The sequence below is a fragment of the Meles meles genome, chromosome 1 (genome assembly GCF_922984935.1).
Source record: "Meles meles chromosome 1, mMelMel3.1 paternal haplotype, whole genome shotgun sequence".
NCBI classification, from domain to species: domain Eukaryota; kingdom Metazoa; phylum Chordata; class Mammalia; order Carnivora; family Mustelidae; genus Meles; species Meles meles.
In genome coordinates, this window is record NC_060066.1 from 211,910,872 (window position 1) to 211,930,273 (window position 19,402).

General features: G+C 52.3%; 1 protein-coding gene across 11 annotated transcripts in view; it reads right to left on the reverse strand.

The window, feature by feature from the left end:
* CAMTA1 (calmodulin binding transcription activator 1) overlaps positions 1-19,402 on the reverse strand; it is an 818,028-nt gene that overhangs the window by 51,763 nt on the left and 746,863 nt on the right. The window lies entirely within an intron of this gene.

Sequence of the window (19,402 nt, forward strand, 5' to 3'; positions counted from 1 at the left end):
CCCTCGCGGGAGGCGCAGGGCCCCACCTCCGCAGCTGGAGTTCAGGGCCTCCGCCCACTCCTCGGGTCTAACCCTGGTATCCAAAAGTTCTGGCTGCTGCTTGGCTTTCTCACTTGGACACTTATGCGTTACAACCTCTCGCCTCTCCTCCCGCCCTAAGTCCGAGTCACACGGAATCAAGGCTCTCCGTGTCCAAAAAGCCTTCCCAGGCGTCCCAAGTGGACACCATCACCCTTTCTCCTTTCCCTATGTCATTTGTAGCCCTGCTGCTAGTCAATCACCGCCACCCCCACACCCACCTAAGGCCTTGCACACACAAAGCGCTTGACCCACGCGGACTTTCCGGGAGGCTCTCTTCCTTTTTTCCTCCATCTTGTCAATTACCTTTAAAATTGATAATGTCTCTTTCCTGCCATCTGGGTTAAAAAGAATCTCAAAAGATGGGGAGGAAGGGGTGTGTGTGTGTGTGTGTGTGTGTGTGTGTGTGTGTGTGTGTGTGTGTGTGTGTGTTTTTCTTACCCTACCGGAACATGCATGAAAACCATAGAATTTTGCACAACTCTTAAGCCTGTAGGATCAAAAATGAGTAATTGGTTAGAGGCCAAGCCAGGGATGCTCTTGGTGAGGCTGGGTCCAGTTCTGTGCCACGCATCGCAACCAGGGAAGCAAGCAGGTCGGGTACAGTTGCACTCTTGGGGGCTGACCATGGCTTCTGGTCTGTAGCCAGTCCCTCCCTGCCCTGACGAATTCACAACACCCAATGCTGTTTGGAATCCTGCTCCAACAAGCCCTTCCTGTTCCTGCCACCGCCTGTGTCCATCCTGCTCTCACCACACAGGACCTCTGCACTTCCCAGCTCTACCTCCCAGCTCCCCTTTATGGACTGGTGTACCCCTATCCATTCCTTAAGGCCTGGCTCACCCCCGGCAGAACTGACCCAGGAGCGTTGTTAATGCATTCCTATCACAGCACTTTCCGAGTGGCATCTATTGCTGGAAAGGTAAGGGTTAGTAATCAGGGAGGAGGGCTCTGGAGACAGACCATCTGGGTTCAAAGTTAGACTCTCCCACTCGCTAGCTGCTTGTCCCACTTGTCCTGCCTTCCTATCAACGGGTGAGAATTAAACGAGCCAATAGTTGTGCTTATACCAGTGCCTGGTGCATAAGGCACACTTAGTACAAATTGGCTCCGGCTGCTACTAGAAGTCAGGGTATCTACTAGATATATGTACGCTACTAGAAGTTAGGGTGGCCACTGGGAAGGGGAGGGGAGGGCTTCTGGGTTTCTGATAATGTTCCATTCTTGACCTGGGCACTAGTTTAAGTTTGTGAAAACCCGTTGAGCTGAGTTGCACATACTCTATGTGCATTTTTCCATATGTATAGTGTCTGTTGATCAAAAGTGCTCTAAAAAACTGGTTGTTATTAGCTGAGACTGAGACAGTTCTAATCTTGAGAACAAGGACAAGGTCTTAACTTATCCTGGTACCACACACAATGCTGGGCACACTGTAAGTCCACAGATAAGAGTTACTGAACAGCTCTGACTGGACTGTGAGCCACAGGGAACAGCTGGAGAGGCGGGATCCTGAGGGGCAATGCCTGCCTTTCTCCTCTACACTGCCAGTGAACTCAGGATGACTAGGATCCAGGTTCAGGCACTTGGACCCCCGCGAAAGAGAAGGGGCCTCCACTCTTTACTGTCTCTCAGGTGGGGATGTTTTCCCCTTGGGTTTGTTTTAAAAAGGCAGAGGTTCAGACCTGGATATCCTAGCTGCGTGAGGAGGGGCATCCTGACCCTTCACCCATCCTCCAGCAGCCCCGTGTCCACCTGCCACGTGAGAAAGGTAGTCGTGGGTGTTTCAGCACATCAGCTCTGCCCTGGTGATACAGTCGGGGACAGCAGCCTGCAGGGACATTTCTGCAGGAGCAAAGTCCCCTTCCTTCTTGCTCTGCTGGGCCCATTACTCTCCTGGAAGACCTGCCGTCCTAATTCCCCACTGCACCTCTGTCTCAGGATGGAGACCACAAGAACAAATGCCCTCTTTGGGCCCATTCATGGAAAGTCAGATGGCACTGGGTGGGGTCAGCCAGATGCTTCTGAAGCAAGCTCAGAGCTCTGACAGCCTGCTAGAACAAAGTACCCACAGGTTGTCTCTCCTTATGGGTATTCATGTTTCTTTCTAGCAGGTTAGGAAATGACAGGGTCAGGCATGCATGTGCTTAAGGCAGATTATTACCCTAGATGTTTATGGGACTTTGAGTATGCCTGGGTTGTTTTAAAAACAGGGAAAGAAACCTTTGCTCAGTGCTGTCATCACTTGGCATCATCCAGACCAAGTGCAGTCTTTGATCCTTAAAGCAGGGATGGTGAGTGTTTATCCCAGCCTTATCCTCTGCTGAGGGTCTCCTGATGAACCAAAGGGGTGCATCCTGGTGCAGATGAGGAAGAAGGGAACTAAAGTTTGTTGGGTGCCTGTTATCTGCCTGCTCTTAGGCTAGATATGCTCATACACTGTGGGTTTCTCTTGCAAGTTGGATATTGTATAGCAGAAAGAAGGCTTTAAGGAGTCAGATAAATTGCCTAAAGGCACACAGATTGTAAGCAGCAGATCAGGGTTTTAGGTTCTGAACCTGTTTTCATTCCGTGCCTCTTAGAGTTCTGCAAGTACCTAAAAACTCTCACTACCATTTAGATACCATTCGTTTAAGAAGGCAGTCTGGGAAATTTCTAAGAACAACCACGTTCTTTTCCCCAGCCCTGGCAACTGTGAAAGCCTGTTTATGTAAAGATGTATCCAGACAGGTCCCTGAGTGTCCGCGAAGAATAGAGCTCGCCCTGCAAACTGATGTTGGACTTGAGTACAGGTGGGGAATAAAGCGCTGAGACTGGGTTGTTTGTTAGTGCAGCACAACTTTGTCTCTTCTAGCTCATAAGAAATCAAATCTGTTTCTAAATATAACGACGTCCAGTAAAACAACAACAACGAGAAAGAGGAGTCTTCTCAAACTAAATGATAATTTAAAAATAATTGCAAGATGCATATTCAGTATATCTTTAAGGCACTAAGAAATAATGGAGAAAAAAGAGTCTTTTCAATAAATAAGTCTGGACAACTGGATATCCCCATGCAATAAAATGACTTTGGACCCCTGCCTCACACCATATATAAAAATGAACTCAAAATGGATCAAAGACCTAAATGTAAGAGCCAAAACTACAAAACATATAGGAGGAAACACAGAGGTGAATCTTCTTGTCCTTGGATTTGGCAATGATTTCTTAGATCTGACATCAAAAGCACAAGCAACCAATAGATAAATTTGGCTTCATCAAAATTTAAAAGTTCTGTGCTTCAAAGGACTCCATTGAGAAAATAAAAAAAGATAGTTCGCTGAATAGGAGAAAATATTTGCAACTCATGTATGTGATAAGAGACTTGTATCTAGAATATAAAAAAAATTACAATTTTTTTAAGTAGCCTACTTTTTTAAAAAAATGGGCAAAGGATCTGAATAGATATTTCTCCAAAGAAGATAAACAAATGGCCCATAGCATATGAAAGAATACTTAATATGATTAGGCATTGGGGGAATGAAAATCAAAACTACAATGAAATATCACTTCACACCCACTGGGAAGGCTATAATAATTATTGGACAATAACAAGTGTTGGTGAGGATGTGGAGAAATTGAAATCCTTATCCCCTGTTAATGGAAATGTAAAATGCACCTGCTTTAGAAAAGAGCCTGGCAGTTCCTCAAAAGTTTAATGATAGAGTCACCCTATGACTTCACATTTCCAGTCCTAGGTATATCCAAAGGAAGTGAAAACATATGTCCATACACATGGATGCTCATTTAGCAATAAAAATGCAATGAAGCACTAACACATGCTGTAACATGCTAAATGAGAGAAGTCAGCTGCAGAAGACCGTATATTGTAGGATTCCATTTATATGAGATATCCAGAATAGGCAAAATTATCGAGATTGAAAACAGATGAATAGTTGTCTTGGGCTTGGTTGGGGGGAGTGCTGGGGAGAATGGGGCATGACCATTAATGGATAGGGGCTTTGTTTTTGGAGGAATGAAAATGTTCAAAAATTCCATTATAATGATGTCTGCACAACCCCGTGAGTCTACTAAAAATCTTTGAATTGTACTCTTGAAATAGGTGAGTTGAATAGTATGTTAATCATATCTCAGTATGGTTGTAAAACCCACACATGATAAGGAGAAAAAGAATGAAATATAGAAAAGGATCGGTGGATTAACATTGGAAAAGAAAACTGAAGGCTAGGAAAAGGAAGGCCAAGGTCAGGAGGCCTGATAGCCTATCCTCAGAGTCAATCTGTCCATCCTTGTTCACCAAACCCCTTGTGTCTAGCCCAGTGTGGGATGCATGGGTAGAGAATCCAGGTGGACTGGCCCTGCCAGGTGACTGTTCTTAAGGAGACGAGACGGACACTGCAGAAGCACTGAGTCAGTGATGGTGACATCCAGGAGCAAAATTTCTAATTATGCTTCTGAAAGGTTGTAAAAAAGCCAGGGGTGAGTCTGTCAAATTCATTCTTGCAGTGATTACCTCTTTGCCAGCTCGGGATTCTGGAGGGAACAGCGTCCTGAACTTGGGTTTCCCTTTGAAGAACTCCCTGGTGTGTTGGGGTTCTCCATCACAACTGTTGGCTGATTCTGGGGTGAAGATAAACTTTGCGGAGAGCCTCAAACCCCTCTATCCGAGCTGCAAATGTCCTTATCAGAGTCCCCGAGCCTTCCATATGAGGCAGATACAGGGGATAGGGTGAAGGGCCCAGGACTGGGTTCAGCAGCCTGGACTCTGGTTCCAGCTCCACCACTAACCACCGGTGTGGGAAACTCATTTCTCTTCCCATGCCTCACTTCTTATTTTGCAAAATGAGGTCAAAGACTGTGCAGATAGGGTGCTCGTGTTGTCCAGCACGACCTGCCCTGATACAGCAGCCGCCCCTCTCCTTCAGCCGCAGGGACTCTGGATTTGAAATGACCAGTCTCCCAGAGGCGGCTGCGTGCTCGAGCCCAAGCAACGCATAGCATCAAGAGAACAAATGCATGCTTGTTGTTTTTAGACACTAACCTTTGGCGGGGGAGGGTTGTTATGCAGCAGTAGATAACTGTAGGGGGGACACTGGTAAGGGGGGCGGTGGGGAGAAAAGGTGTTTGCTACCAAGGCAAACCATGCCACTATGATTTGTGTCAGCCTGGGAAGGCTCTCAGAGCTAATCTGGAGGGTGGAGGGGATGCATTAGCCATCAGCCTGAGAACTTGGGATTTCTCTTGAAGGACATAATGCAGAAAGAGAATCCAAAGAAGCTAGGGGAAGACACCGACTTCTTCTCCCCAGAGGCTTATACAAGCCCATCTGTTCCAGGCCAGCTGATGATCTACATGGCCAGTCTTTCTGTGAGTGTAGGCATCCTCTGCTCTAAGAGGCACAGAGTATCAAGAAGGTAGATAATCCAAAATGCATTCAGGGAGTGCATTCAGAGGACACTAAACCCAATAGGCTTTAGTGTCTGACAGCCCTGAGTCAGAACCCCTAGCTGTGTGCCATAGGACAAGTCACCCGACTCCTCTGAGATTCAGGTTCCTCTTCAGTAAAATGGGAATGGAAACATCTGCTGGAAACACGGAGAGGATGACATTGGATAATGAGTGTAAAGTGAGTAACCCAGAGCCTGCTGAGCACCCAGGGAGGGCTTGGGGTCTAGGACTATCTTTGTGATAAACCCCAGGATCTTTTGGAATGGTGGACTCTTTCCCACTATGATTTACTTCCTCTGCTGTTAAAATGAGCTTGCCTTCCCGGCACACAGTAGCTGGGTGCCTTAGGCATGGCCAGTAATCACACATGGAGGGAAGCTAGAGCCTCTCCCCCAATCCTATTTCGTAGTCATTCAGGAGGAACTTGGACCAGAGGACCCAGACCCTTTAGAGCATGCCAGCATGCCAGTATAGCTCATGGGTCCCACCCAGGCTAGCCCGAGCCTACACCTCCTTTCACTTCTCTAAAGGTCCCATCTGTTCCAGGTCTCTGGGCAACATGGACCTTATGGAGAAGGCGGTGCAGTGCAGTAAGTCTCCAGGGTAATGAGAGCCCAGTGAGCAAGATGCCACCTGGGGAGTGGAGAGATTTACTCTTCTTCTGAGGGTGATCATCACCATCATCATCGTCGTCATCATCATCGTCATTGTTGTCATTGTCATTGTCACGGTCATCTTTGTTACTGTCATCGTCATCATCATCATTGTTGCTGTCACCGTCATTGTCATCATCACTGTCATCATCATTGTTGTCATTGTTGTCACCGTTATCATTGTCATCCATATCATCATTGTTGCTGTCATCATTGTCATTGTTATCATTATCGTCATTGTCACCCGTCCCATCATCATTGTCATCATTGTCATCGTCATTGTCACCGTCGTCATCATTGTTATCGTCATCATCATTGTCATTGTCACCGTCCCGTCATCATTGTCATCGTCGTCGTCACCGTCATCATCATTGTTATCGTCATCATCATCGTCGTCGTTGTCATCGTCCCGTCATCATTGTCATCGTCGTTGTCACCGTTGTCATCATTGTTATCATCATCATCATTGTCGTCATTGTCACCATCCCGTCATCATTGTCGTCATCATCGTCGTCGTCGTTGTCACCGTCGTCATCGTTGTCGTCATCACCATCGTTCTCATCGTCATCAGGACAGCAGTCACTGAGCCCCAGCTGTGCTTCTTACCCACATCCATTCTATCCAGGTTTACACCAAGCCTGGGACGTAGGTGCTGCTGTTATCACAGCTCACACAGGAGGAAACTGAGGCACAGCAGGCTTATGTAGCTTGTCCTGGACTATGCACTAGTGAGGAGCAGAGCCCCCCGACCCCCCATGCTCTGGGGCTGGAGCTCTTAGCTGTTTGTTCAGCCTCACCGGGGCTAGAGAAGCGCAGCCACAGGGACGGTACAACCAGGTGGAACAAGGAAGCAAGGACAGACAATGGCAGCTTGGCTGACTATGCTGCTGTCCCTCCCTCCCCCAGACACCCTTCCTGAAGCCATGCCAGTCAACTCGATGGCCACTCTGTGGTGCCGGAAGGACACCTCAGACATCCTCAAAGAGCCAGGGTCATGTCTGGGCTGTGGGCCCCCTAAGCCGGGCCAGTTGGGCAGTCTGGGCCTGGACTTTGTTTGAACCAGAAGCCTAAAATCCCTAGAAGGCAGAGCATCCAAGCAGTGAGTGCTCTCTGCTTAGCAGACAGAAGGGCCCAAGCACCCCTATTTTCCAGCTCTGGCACCCTGGAAAGGGTCTGTTCTCCAGGCTCACCTGTAAAACGGGGGTGAAAATAGTGGCCGCATCAACATGCTCATTGTAAGGACTCGGGTGGGATGTTTGCGAAGATCCCAGCCTGGTGCCCAAAAGCACTTGGTGCTTTGTCTTAGTCAAACAAGAGAGCAAGGTAACCGGTCCACACCTTGGCCCAGATAGAAAACTCTAGCAGAAGCCCTGGTGTTGAGGGACGGGCCCCCGTGAGGTCTCAGAGGGCATGTCTGGTCCCTAGAAGAGCCCTCCGGCAGTGATGAAATCCCCTTCAGGCAAGACTTCCCTGGGGAGAATAACTCTTTTTGGGAGCTGAACTGTGTCCCCCTCAAATTCACGTGCTGAGCCCTGACTCCCAGACAGTATTTGCAGACAGGGTCTTCCAAGAGATGATGACGTTCAAATGAAGCTGTTAGGATAGGCCCCCACCCAATGTAAATTTCCTTACGAGGTAATTTAGACCTACAGAGAGACCCTGCGGACGGAAGCACGTACTGGAACAATCCTGCGAGGACGCCGTGAGGGGGTCACCATCAGCAAGCCCAGGAGGGAGCCCTCAGAAGAAACCAAACCTGGTCTCAGACTCCCAGCCTCCAGAACTGTGAGAAAATAAAATTCTGTGGTTTAAGCCAGTTTGTGGTGCTTGGTTATGGTTGCCAGAACGAAGGCAAAGCTTTTTCTTCTACACATTTCCATGCATCTCTTTGCCTGCCTAAGGGCTTCCAGACCCTCAAGGGCAGAATTCATGGGCCTCTGCTATGGCCAAATCAGGGCCCCAACCCCCCAGAATCCTTCTGGAAAGGAGCTTAGGAAGCCTGGGTGCCCAGGGTCTGAGAGAGTGCCACAGGTGCCCCCTGGACAGCCGCTGGCTTCTCCGCGAGGCAGGAAGACCCAGCAAGCCTTCAAAAGAGGCTGCCACGCACCCACAGTCCAATGGAGTCACGCTTGTGATTGGAGCTGTTTACCTGAAAGGTACACTCAGAATGCACTTATTAAAACTGCCACGGTGTGCTTTCTCACACAACAGACACCGTCCTTTCCTAACACGAAAATCCGATTGAAGAGAAAAGTCCGTGTTCTCTTAGAGGCGACAGTGAAGTCCAGAGACCCGTACAGAGAGTACTGACGGCGGAAACGGCCTGGAGATCCCCATCCTGATGGTTGCTGCCTCCCCAAACCTGAGGCTCCCGCACCAGCAAAATCAAGAGCTAGACAGTTCCCCGCTTAAGGAAGCAACCAGCTACCGCCTAGGAATAATAATTACCGAGGTCGCGGTAGCTGCCACGTCACGTCGGGTTCTGAGTTACCAAAAGAAGAGAAAAAGCAGTCAAAAGGGAAGGCACAATCAGAGGCAAGTGCATTTTAAACGGCACCACCTCAGGCCACCTCGGGGAAGCAGAACGGATCCGTTAGTTTTAGGTAGGGGCTAACGTGAGAAAAACAACAAAGGTGACCCGAGAAAAGAACAATGGGTCAGGCACCTATGGGCTCCTCCACCCCCGGCCCATCTCTCTTTGACACCCCGGGTCATGTTTCTGCTGTGACCCCTCGTGGTATGGCCACGACCCCACGCAGACTGGCAGCTCACCGGCTTCTTTGGGACCCGTGGGTTCGGTCAGTCCCGTGCATGGCCATGAGCCTGAAAGGCACCATCCATCCCTTTCCAAAGAGAAATCCCCTGAGCACCATTGCAAGAATGCAGCCCCGCCCAGCGGTCCTCCCGGCTTCGAGTCACTCGTAGGTCATGTGGGAGATAGAAGACGAGCCACCCACTCACTCTTACTGGGTCTCCCACACGGGAACGTCGGGGGAGGAATGACGTCTTTAAGTGCAGGCCAGCCCTGAAGTCAGACTTCCCGCTGCACACGGGCTTTCTGCCGGGAGCCGCTTCTTTCTTGCTGCTTTTCAAGGGAGGAGCGCTAAGACTCGTGATGAATGCATTAGCCACTTCTAAGTGGCGGAGAACTGGGGGCTTTGAATGCCTCGGGCCCAGCCTGGTGTTGCTAGGTTTGCCATGGTTCTGGGTTGGCTCCCTAGCACCTCCGCGCAGGCCCTGCTCTGTGGGAGGAGCTGGCTTCCACAGCTCCCGAGTGACCCGGGCGGGTGACCTGGGCCAGGCCTTCCAACGTCAAAACAAACATCCCTGAGCTTACAGAATTAGAGCCTTGAGTCTTAAGAATCACACTGAATTGTTAACATCCTAGAAGGCGGCTGAAGGCTGCATAGGCGTCTTCCCTTTCTCTTCGGAGGTGAATTACTGAATGGGAATGCTCTTGCCGAGGTCCCCATCCTGGCTCTGGGATCCCCATCTGTACCCAGCTGGTCACCATTTGCAAGGTCAGATCCATTCCCACCAGTGTCGGCAGAAGGAAGAGGAGCTCTGTGGGAAGAAGGGGAACGGGTTCTGGGGCTTCCTCCAGGTTCCCAGCCCCCAGCATCGGGGAGGGGGAGGGGGAGGGGGAGAGAGGACGGGAGGGAGGAGGCCGGCTGCTCCAAATGGAGCTGCTCATAACCCTGTCGCAGCAAATGGAACCATCAGGAGAGCACTTTCGTGAGAGGAGAACATTGCCAGAGCAGGGGTGCTGCCTGCGGGATGGGGATGGGACACGGTTCATTTACAGAGCATCACAGTCTGTGGCGCAGGTGAGTAATTTAAAGAGGTAATTGAAATAATATGTTAGAATGATAAGCTTAGCCACCAAAGGCTTCTGGAATTTCTTATTTAATTCCCCATTAGATCGACTGATCTGTAATCTACTTACTTTCGTGTCTCTGCCCAGGAGATGTTGAGCTTTGGGCAACACTCTGCAGAAGAAAAGCCATTTCTCCTTTAAAAAAAAAATGTGTTCTTTGGCCTCAAAGAATTGCTGAAGATGACACGAGATCTGTGTGGAGGCACCACTGTTTAAAATCAACACCAACAAAGACAACAGAAGACACACATTTCCTCTCCCAGCACGGACGCAGGTAGAAATGGGTCTGCTGCGGCGAGGAGGCAGGGAGGCAGGGGAGGGCAGGTGGGAACAGAGAAGGAGGAGGTGCGGCTCTGCTCAGTAAGAAATTTAACCTCGCCCCAAAAGAGGTCTGGCCTCTATCCTTGCCTCTGGGAGGTGATCTCTAAGTCCTTAGAATGTTCTGCCTTATGGGAGTGTCTTTGTTTGCCTGGAGGCCTCCGGTGGCTGGCTGTCCAGCAATGTGATTTAAGGTAAGGGCTGGTCACAGAGGGTATTTAAAGGATGGGCTTAGCCACACAAAAAGGACCAACAACGTGATTTAGGGTGGGGGCTTTTGGTCACACCGGATCAGCCAACTCTAGAGAGGCCGGAAAAGAATTGGCCGGGTGGACAAGGGCTCAGGCTCACACAACGGAGCCCCAGTAAACACTCTGGATGCGAGGGCTCCTGCGAGCTTCCTTGGTTTGGTGATACTCCGCCAGCACTGGCCCCCACTGATGTCGGGCAAACAGACCCTGTCCATGACGCCACAGGGTGGCCTCTTGGTCTCCGTCCTCTGCACCTCTTCCCTTGGCTGGTTTTAATCTGTGTCCTTTTCACATAATAAACTCTGAGTATAATGGCTTTCGTGGGTTCTGTGAATCCTTTCAGTGCATTACTGAACCTGAGCATGGTCTTAGGCACCCCAGAACTTGCTGTTCGTGTCAGAAGTCAGGGGGTCTTGTATGGATGGGGCACCTCTGACCTCACAGTTGGCTAACTCCCTCAGATTCTTTCTACATAGGAAGAGCACAGCCATGAACAAACATCAAAGTTTTCAGGATTAGCCCCTGTCAAACACATTCCCTTCCTGATGGGGGCACAGAGAGATACCCCTGGCTCTCATGTGTTCCCATAAACCCTCAGAATCTGCCCCTATGGAGTTGTGTTGTCTGGTCTGTCTTGTGTCCTGGCCTGTGAGCTCTCTGGGGCAGGGGCCTGCACAGTTGACTTATAAAACCCTGGGTCCAGCAGAGCGCTTCTCCGGAGGCAGTGGTACCTGGTCAGTTCGGGACACCCTCCTCAGCTTGCCTGACATCAGGGAGGACATCAGGGATGCTACAGCCTAAAGCTAAGGTTAGTCAGCAGTGAGGATGATGACCATAAAACACCACTGACTGTTCATCAGTCCACCCATCGGTCTACCCATCAGCCCATCCATCCATCCATCTGTCCATCCATCCATCCATCCATCCACCCATCGGTCTACCCATCAGCCCATCCATCCATCCATCTGTCCATCCATTCATCCATCCATCCATCCATCCATCCATCCATCCATCCATCCATCCACCCATCGGTCCATCCCTGGAAGAATCATTTATAGAGTACCCACTATGTTCTTAGTCTCTTGGGACATGATAACGATTAAGATAAAAGTCCTTGGCTTCAGGATTCAGCCGTATTCTCAACTTCATCAATTTCACCCACATGCCTCAGCCTGTTTCATGCAATGCCACCTCCATGCAGACATGTCACAGACTTCGCTCTCCTGCCACGTGTTTCTCTTGAGCTCTGGAGCCAATAGCCACTCACTCACGATTGATTTTTCACGTGATGTCCCAAAGGCCCTTCAGACTCAGCCCAGCTTGTGGCTAATCTGCTCCAGTGTGAATGACACAGAACTCCCATAATTAATCCACCTACAGTTCAAGTGATGTCACCTCCTAAATGTCTCCTGCTCTGCCCTTCTCTCCAGAACCACCAAGTCCAGCATCATCCCCAGCCCAGAGGATTAACTGGTCTATCCTCACCCACTCTGACCCTCCTTCTGCCATTGTCCAAACAGCAGCCAAGGGCCCTTCTCGAAATACACACACTGGCCATGTCTCAAACTCTCAGTGTCTGCCCTCTTCTTGGGGACCAAGCCAGCTCTCCTTAGCCTGACCCACACAGCCTTATCCTTGAGCACCCAGACTAGCCTTTCTGGTCTTATCCCCCTTCCCTCTCTACCTCACCAGCCTTCCCATGCTCCCTTATACCCGTGAGGCTCCCTCCCGCCACAGACCTTTCTGTGGATGCTGTTCCCTCTGCCTGGAATGTTCTTGCCTTCCCTCTTCATGGGGCTAACTTCTCCTTCCTCAGATCTCAGCTCAAGGGTCATTTCTTCAAGAAATTCCTCCCAGACATCCTGAGGAGTCATTCCGCAATTACAAGTGCCCCAAGCTCTTGGTTATGGGAAGGCTTGGAGGTCAGGTCTGATTTTTCCTCCACTAGATGGTAAGCTGGTTGAACATAGGCCCCTCCTTGGTTTTGTTCATTTGTTCTGATTCTAGCACTTGGCCCAGTGCCTGGCACCAAATAGCGAATAAATGAGTACAAAGAATAATTGCTAATGGAGGAATTTACAAAGTGTGATGGGAAAGCCAAGTAAAAAGAAGGTGTCCTGCACATGGGGAAAAAGGGACAAGGCGGGGAACTGGCTTTTAGAGAGGAGGGGGCTTAGAGTAGATGTTTTGATTGGAAGGGATGGTATCCCATGCTGGAGGGTGAGTTTATCCAGACCTTCCCAAGGAACAGATGACCACCCTCTCCCCGCCAACAAGCGCTCCCTCAGCCCCATGCCTCCCTCCCTAACAGATCTCACTACACTGGGTTATGTTTGCTGGTTTCTTGTCTGCCTCTCCCAGGGGACAGCACCTCACACAGTGCCTAGCGCACACTGGACGCTCCGTCCATCCTTTCTGAATGCATCAGTGGCATATAGCGTGGATGGGAAGACAAAGAAAGTGGCAGGAAACTGGCGCTATGGGATAAGAAAAGCCTAAGATAGGACAGTGACAGACCTGGGAGGAGGAAGCCCTGTGGGGTTTGAAAGTCCTAATTTACATACTGCTTGGCTGAGCAGGGGAAGCATCCGAGGAGGAGAGGAGCAGGGAGAAGGGACGCTTCTACCTCTGGAGGCCAGGTCAGAAGCAGCAGGATGGAAGCAGGGAGAAGAGGCTCACTGTGTGCGAGTCAAGAGCGAGCAGGTGGAATCGGACCGTGACTGTACGATTCTCTCTGCACCTCTGGCTTACTGTTGCGTCTGAGTGTCCTCATGTGGAGGAGGGCGCGTCTTGTAGGCTGCTGGGAAGTTTAGTGCATCAATACACGTAAATGCTTCGTGGATAGGGCCTGGCAGGTGTAACCCCCGGGTGGGCAGCTCTGTCCTAACATGCAGCTTTTGCAGAAAGAGACAGTCATGGCGGCTCGGAGGTCCACCAGTTCTCCCGTGTGTGTTAAGCCTGGCGGATGCAGCTTGATGCCACTGAAGTGACACAGGTGGTCACCAGAGTGCTCCTGAGTGGGGTGAGGACTGGGGCGGGGTTCCCTGCTCATGCGGCCAGCACATCTGGGACTTGGGCAGGAGAAAGGACACCTGGGGCCTCCCCCTCTGCTGACGTCAGAACCAGTCCCTCGGCGTGAGGGTGGTGCCAGGGGCTCCTTTTTCTCTCATCGGTGCAAATCAGAGGAAGGAGCATCAGCCCACTGGGCCAGGACACCTGAGCGAACACGGACCGAGGGAAGGAAACCACAGCCCGCCACACCACCACGGCTTCCAGCCAGCTCATTTCGTCCTGGCCTGCAGCGCTCCGGCAGGTGCGGCGGTGCGGGGAGGGGAGGGCGCTGAACCAGGAGTCCGGAGGGGCTTCTGCCCCGAATCAGGTTTGGGACCAGTCGCCGCCCTTCTCTGGGCCCACATTCCTTCCAGAAGGATGGGGAGGTTAGGCTCGGTGCTGACTGAGCTTCCTTCAAGTTCTAACTCCCGAAGATTCGCAGTTTGTTTCCGGCGTGTCAACGATTTCCGCTCAGCTGCGGGTGTTTAACTCGTCTCCTGTTATTCCTACAAATACAGAGCGTCTGACACACCTGCCTGTCACTGGTTGCTCGCAAACAAAGGACTTCGGGTTCACACGTGTAAAGCGTCCGCAAGGTCCTGCAGTGGAGGGAGCTGGTCTTCGGCCTGTCAGACTATTTTGTTCTTTTTTTTTTTAAGATTTTCTTTATTTATTTGACAGACGGAGATCACAAGTAGGCAGAGAGGTAGTCAGAGAGAGAGGGGGAAGCAGGCTCCCCGCTGAACAGAGAGCCCAATGCGGGGGGCTCGATCCTAGGACCCTGAGATCATGACCTGAGCCCAAGGCAGAGGCTTTAACCACTGAGCCACCCAGGCGTCCCAGACTATTTTGAAAGGCTTGTCACAGGTGGGGACGAGGTCGCTGGGCTGCTCAGATGGATCAGAAATGTGTGTATTTTGGGGAGCTTTTAAAAGGAGAGGCCTTGCTCCTGGCCCTGGGCAGAGGCTGTTTGCCTGCTCTGTCTCGTGTGGAACTGGACTGAAGGGAGCTGTCTCCCCTCACCCAGCTCTGGGACCTCCGGGACTCACTTCCTCCGGGGGGCCAGACCAGCTCCGGCGCTGCGCCTGGCCTCTTCTCCTTCCTGATGACGTTCTGAGTGTCAAAGTCTTAACACAGTGGCTCCCCACGGCTGGTCAAACAGATCAACATCTCCATTCTTTTCCTGGGAGATAGATTCTGGGAGCCAGATCCCAGGAGAGGCTAAGGAAGCCAGCTGGCTTGACAGTCTGTACCCCCAGGCCTTCTGGTCACTTTGGGGTCCAGCTTGCCCAAGAGGCCTTTCACTGAAGTTATGGCATCTGGAGCACAGCTGCCCACATCCATATGATGTGGTAGGATAATGGGGGTCCCCTACAATCATTTGATGAGCTAGGGATACAGCTGCCCGAGGGGGCCTGCCAGGCGGTCTTTGGGCCCATCTGCAGGATTCCTGCTTTCTGGCACCAGCCAGGGGTTGGGATGAGAGCCATCGCCACGGGGTCGGACATCCACATGCCCTTTGGCAGTAAGACACAGTTGGTTCCTGCCTTGGGGCTCACCCCCAGCCCCTGTACCCCAGTGGGGAGCAAGGGGGAGGGAGTTTGTCCCAGGGATTCGGAGCAGGTGCAGGATGTTCTCTAGGCCCAGGGACAGGAAAGCTGCTTTCCTGGGGCCCAAAGGCCTACGGGCCAACACCAGAAGGCAAGACAGGCAAAGCAGGACCTGTCCTTCCTCGTGATGCGCAGGAAGGGCAGAGGTAGGGGAGACACGGCACCTCCTGGGTCAGGTAGGAGTCAGAGAGGCTCCTGGGCCTTCCGGTCCTGCCCTGGACCGGCTCTAAGCTCAGAGACAGCTTTGACATCTTCTCATCCAGAGCTTTCTGCCATTTCTCTGGATGCTTTTCAACTCATGTTGCTCTCTCTTGGCTGAGGGTACCCCTCCATGAGGCTTCGTCCGCCTGGAACGCTCTGCCCCACGCTTCACCTGGCAGTTGCCCAGCTGCCCACATCCTTTTCCTTGACGCCCTCTCTCCTCGCTCCGTGGGATCACGCCCTTCCATCTTCTCCCTCACTTGTTGGATGTGTCTCCCCAGGCTCTTGGCCAGCTCCTTTCTGTCTGACATCCAAATATCTGGGGGAGCACATGGTGGACCCGCCCCCTCCCCCTCCTTATCGACACTCTTCCGTGGAGCGATGGCAGTTGGCTCATGACTTTAAATTCCATCTACGGCCCAACGACTCTTAAGTTTTATCTCCACTCTGGACGTCCTGGACCTGCAGGCTTCCAGATGTATACTGGTGACTCTAACAAGGCAACGGAGTGCGACGGAACCCAAACCAAACTCCTCACTCCCCATCGCCCAAACCTGTTGCTTCTTCAAGCTCCTCCATCCCACAGAACGATCCACTCTACCCCAGTTGTTGAAGCCCCAAGCCTAGGTACGACCCCTCATTCTCTCTCATCCTCCGCATTCAAATCATCCACAGAAGCCTTGACTCCGAGCCCCCAACCGTGTCTCTTAGAACCTGTTATTACGGGCCCTCGGGTCCCCATCGTCTCTTGCTGGCACCGTAAGAGTGTCAGATGGCTGGGGGTTTCAAAAACACAAACCCGAGGGTGTGACTTGCCAGCATAAAACCCTCCCGCGGCCCCCATTGTCCTCAGGATAAAATTCCAGTTCCCTGTCTTGGCTGATGGGCCGCTCCAGGCCTGGGTCCCATGGACCTCCCTGGACCGCTGTCATTCCCCTACACCTTCCCTTCCTCTGCCCAGCCGAGGGCACCTCCTCAGCTCCCCCGACATGGCAGGTTTGCCCTCTCCCTGGGGACCTTGTTCTTGTTAGTGCCTCAGCCTGGAATGTTCTTCCCACCCTCTTAGTGTGGCTGGCTCCCTTCCTGTCGTATGGCCTTCCCAGAGAGGCCTCCTCGGATCCCCCCAACCTGAAGTAGCCGCGCCGGACCCTTTACCAGGCCACGATTTTAAACACCCTGACGTTTTCCTTCGTGATTTGTTTGTTGTCATTTCTCTCCCACTGGAATATAAACTTCACAAGAATAAAGGTTCCCCGGAGCCTAGAGCGGTGTCTGGTGCACAGCAGATGAAGGACCGACGGCCCCTGGTAGAGGGAGGCGAGGCGAGAGGCCAGGAGATGGTTCGCGCACGTGAGGTGATGTAGGGCTGCGTGGAGGCGGTGGACGGGAGATGCAGAGACGCAAGAGAAATCGGGGGGGACAAAAGCGTTGGGAGGGTGACGGGGCGCTGGGAGGGGTGACTCCTGGCTTCCTGGCGAGGGCAATGGTCTAGGAGATGGAGGGCTGCAGGGAGGCAACAAAAGAACGGTAGTGAGTAACATTCGGGACACGTTGACTTTGTCCAGGAGAAATCTGACAGCAGCGCTATCTTGGGGGCAGTAGGGTGGATGGTTCCGGATGGGAGGCGAGGCACGGAGGGGATCCTGCACCTTCACTTTTGTGGACCATAGCGGGAGCCCTGGCTGGGGCCAAGCCCTCAGGGAGAAGAGAGTGACCCAGGAGAGGGGGTCTATTCACGGCCATTCAACTTGCGGGCTCTCGGGACCTGTGACCCCGTTGACGCCCCATCCCCTGGTGAGGCCCTCCAGACCCCAGGCTCTGTGGCTTCCCCCTCTCCCAGTCCCTGCGACTCCCCTGACTGCTCCTTCTCAGTCTCCACCACAGGCTCCTTCTGGAATGTTCGGCGAATGTATAGCCCACTTTCTCCTGGGGCACTCTCTCTTCCCTCTGCCTCAGAATGTGACCTTATTGGGCAATAAAGTTTTTGTAACTGATAATTACAGATGTAGCTAGTTATAGTAAGTTGCTACTGGATTGCGCCGGCCAATCATCCAATGATCGGTACCCTTACAAGAAGAGAAAATGGGGACCAGAGACACACAGAGACAAGGTGCTGCGTGATGATGGAGGCAGAGATTGGAGTCACGCTGCCACTAGCCAAGGAATGTCAGGGATGGTCAGCCACCACCAGGGAATTCTCCTCTATCGCTTTCAGACAGAGCATGGCCCTGCTCATGCCTTGATTTTGGACATCCAGCCCCTAGAGCTGTGAGAGAATATATTTCTGTTTTAAGCTTCTGAGTCTGTGGTCCTTGGTTCCCGTGGCCCCGGGACACTAATGCAACAGTCAAAGGTGAATTGGCTGAGCCTCCCACCTTGATGCCTCAGGGTGGGGAAGGGAGCCGGCAAGCCCATCCTACGAGAACACCCACATCTGCCCGAGCTCGGGGCTCCCTCCGCAGATTGTCCTTTGCTTCCTGCAGCCTGGAGGGAGACGCAGAGGCCGCCTCCTCGGCCTCTGCAGATGCTGGCCTTGCTCCTCCGTGCTGGTTCTCTGCAGGGCACCATTTGTCACTGCTGCAAGGAGGCGGGTGAGGCCCAGCTCCAAGGTGACCCATTCCCTGCCACACAGAGGAGCCCTTCACAGATCTATTTGCTGTGGCCCCAGCTGCAAACAGCAGAAGATCACTTCTCCACGAGGCATCTGAGGACCAGGCCCCCGGGTCCCTGGCTAAGGAGGGCTAAGGACAGACACCCACCCCCAATCGGTAACGATGTAGACCCCACAGAGACCAGTTATGGGAAGAGCGTCTGTGTTCAGAAGAAAGGTACTGGCCTGGCAGGCTGCAGCTCAGAGACGGGGATGTTCCTGCCCCTGAACTTCAAGTCCCAGTGTAAGACCAGGTCAAACCAGGCTTTTCTGCTGCCCCCTTGTCTCGGGAGTGAGGTTTGCGGCACACGGAAGCAAGTTAGCTTGTGCATAGAAGTACCCATGAGATAACCCACTCCAGAGGACCGCCAGAAGGCTCTGGGCAATACCCACTTCTTCCTTACGGGGGGACCCCTACGTCGGTGCTCCTGAAGCTTCTCTAAAGTCCTCCCAGAGGCAGGTGAGGCCAGGCCCACAGGCCCCGGCAATGAAGGGACCTCAAGGCACCTCTCCAAAGTCAAAGACAATTCCCTCCCACTGTATGTCTCGCCGTAAACACTCTTGTGGATTTTGTATTCAACTCCATAAAATCAACGGCCTTGTTTTTAGTAAAAGAGTGACATTCTGCATGATTTACAAGTCAGTTGCTCTGTGTGTGTTCTCCCGTGTGGACAGCTCAGCGTCACGCCAAGGCTCAGAGGAGGGTACCTGGGAGGTGGGCCGAGGGTCTGCAGAAGGGAGGGAGGCAGGCGAGGAGCAGCTTGCACAGGCCATTCGTCACAACACCCTGGGGTGTCCCTACAGGAGGGAAAAAACACCCAGAGGCTTCCGGGGGCCAGTCTCACAGCTGGAGTGGCCTCTCCTGTTGCTGCCGGGGTACCCCACCGTCTCTAGGTCAGTGTGTGGTCTCTGGCTCCTGGTGGAATGAGGCTGCTCTTAGAAACCGGCTATCAGGGGAGAGGCTGGTAGGAGCACAGCCATAGTGGGGGGGGGGGGGGGAGCCTGGAGGGCAGCTCGGAGATGGGGGTCAAGCTGGGGACCACCCCAGCAGCACATCTTCCGTCCGTTAGCATAGAGGGTTTGGTCAGTGCAGAAGATCAAACGGGGAGGCCAAATCTTGCTTTTCCTTCTCTCCACTTCCTTAGTAGGGAGTAGCTCTCCCTACTCTTGACCTTTCCAGATGTTTAACCCCCTGGAGGCTGGCTTAACGCCCTGCCCTGGGGCCTCCTATACAGGAAGCCCGCACCTAGTGGCCGAAGTCCATTCCA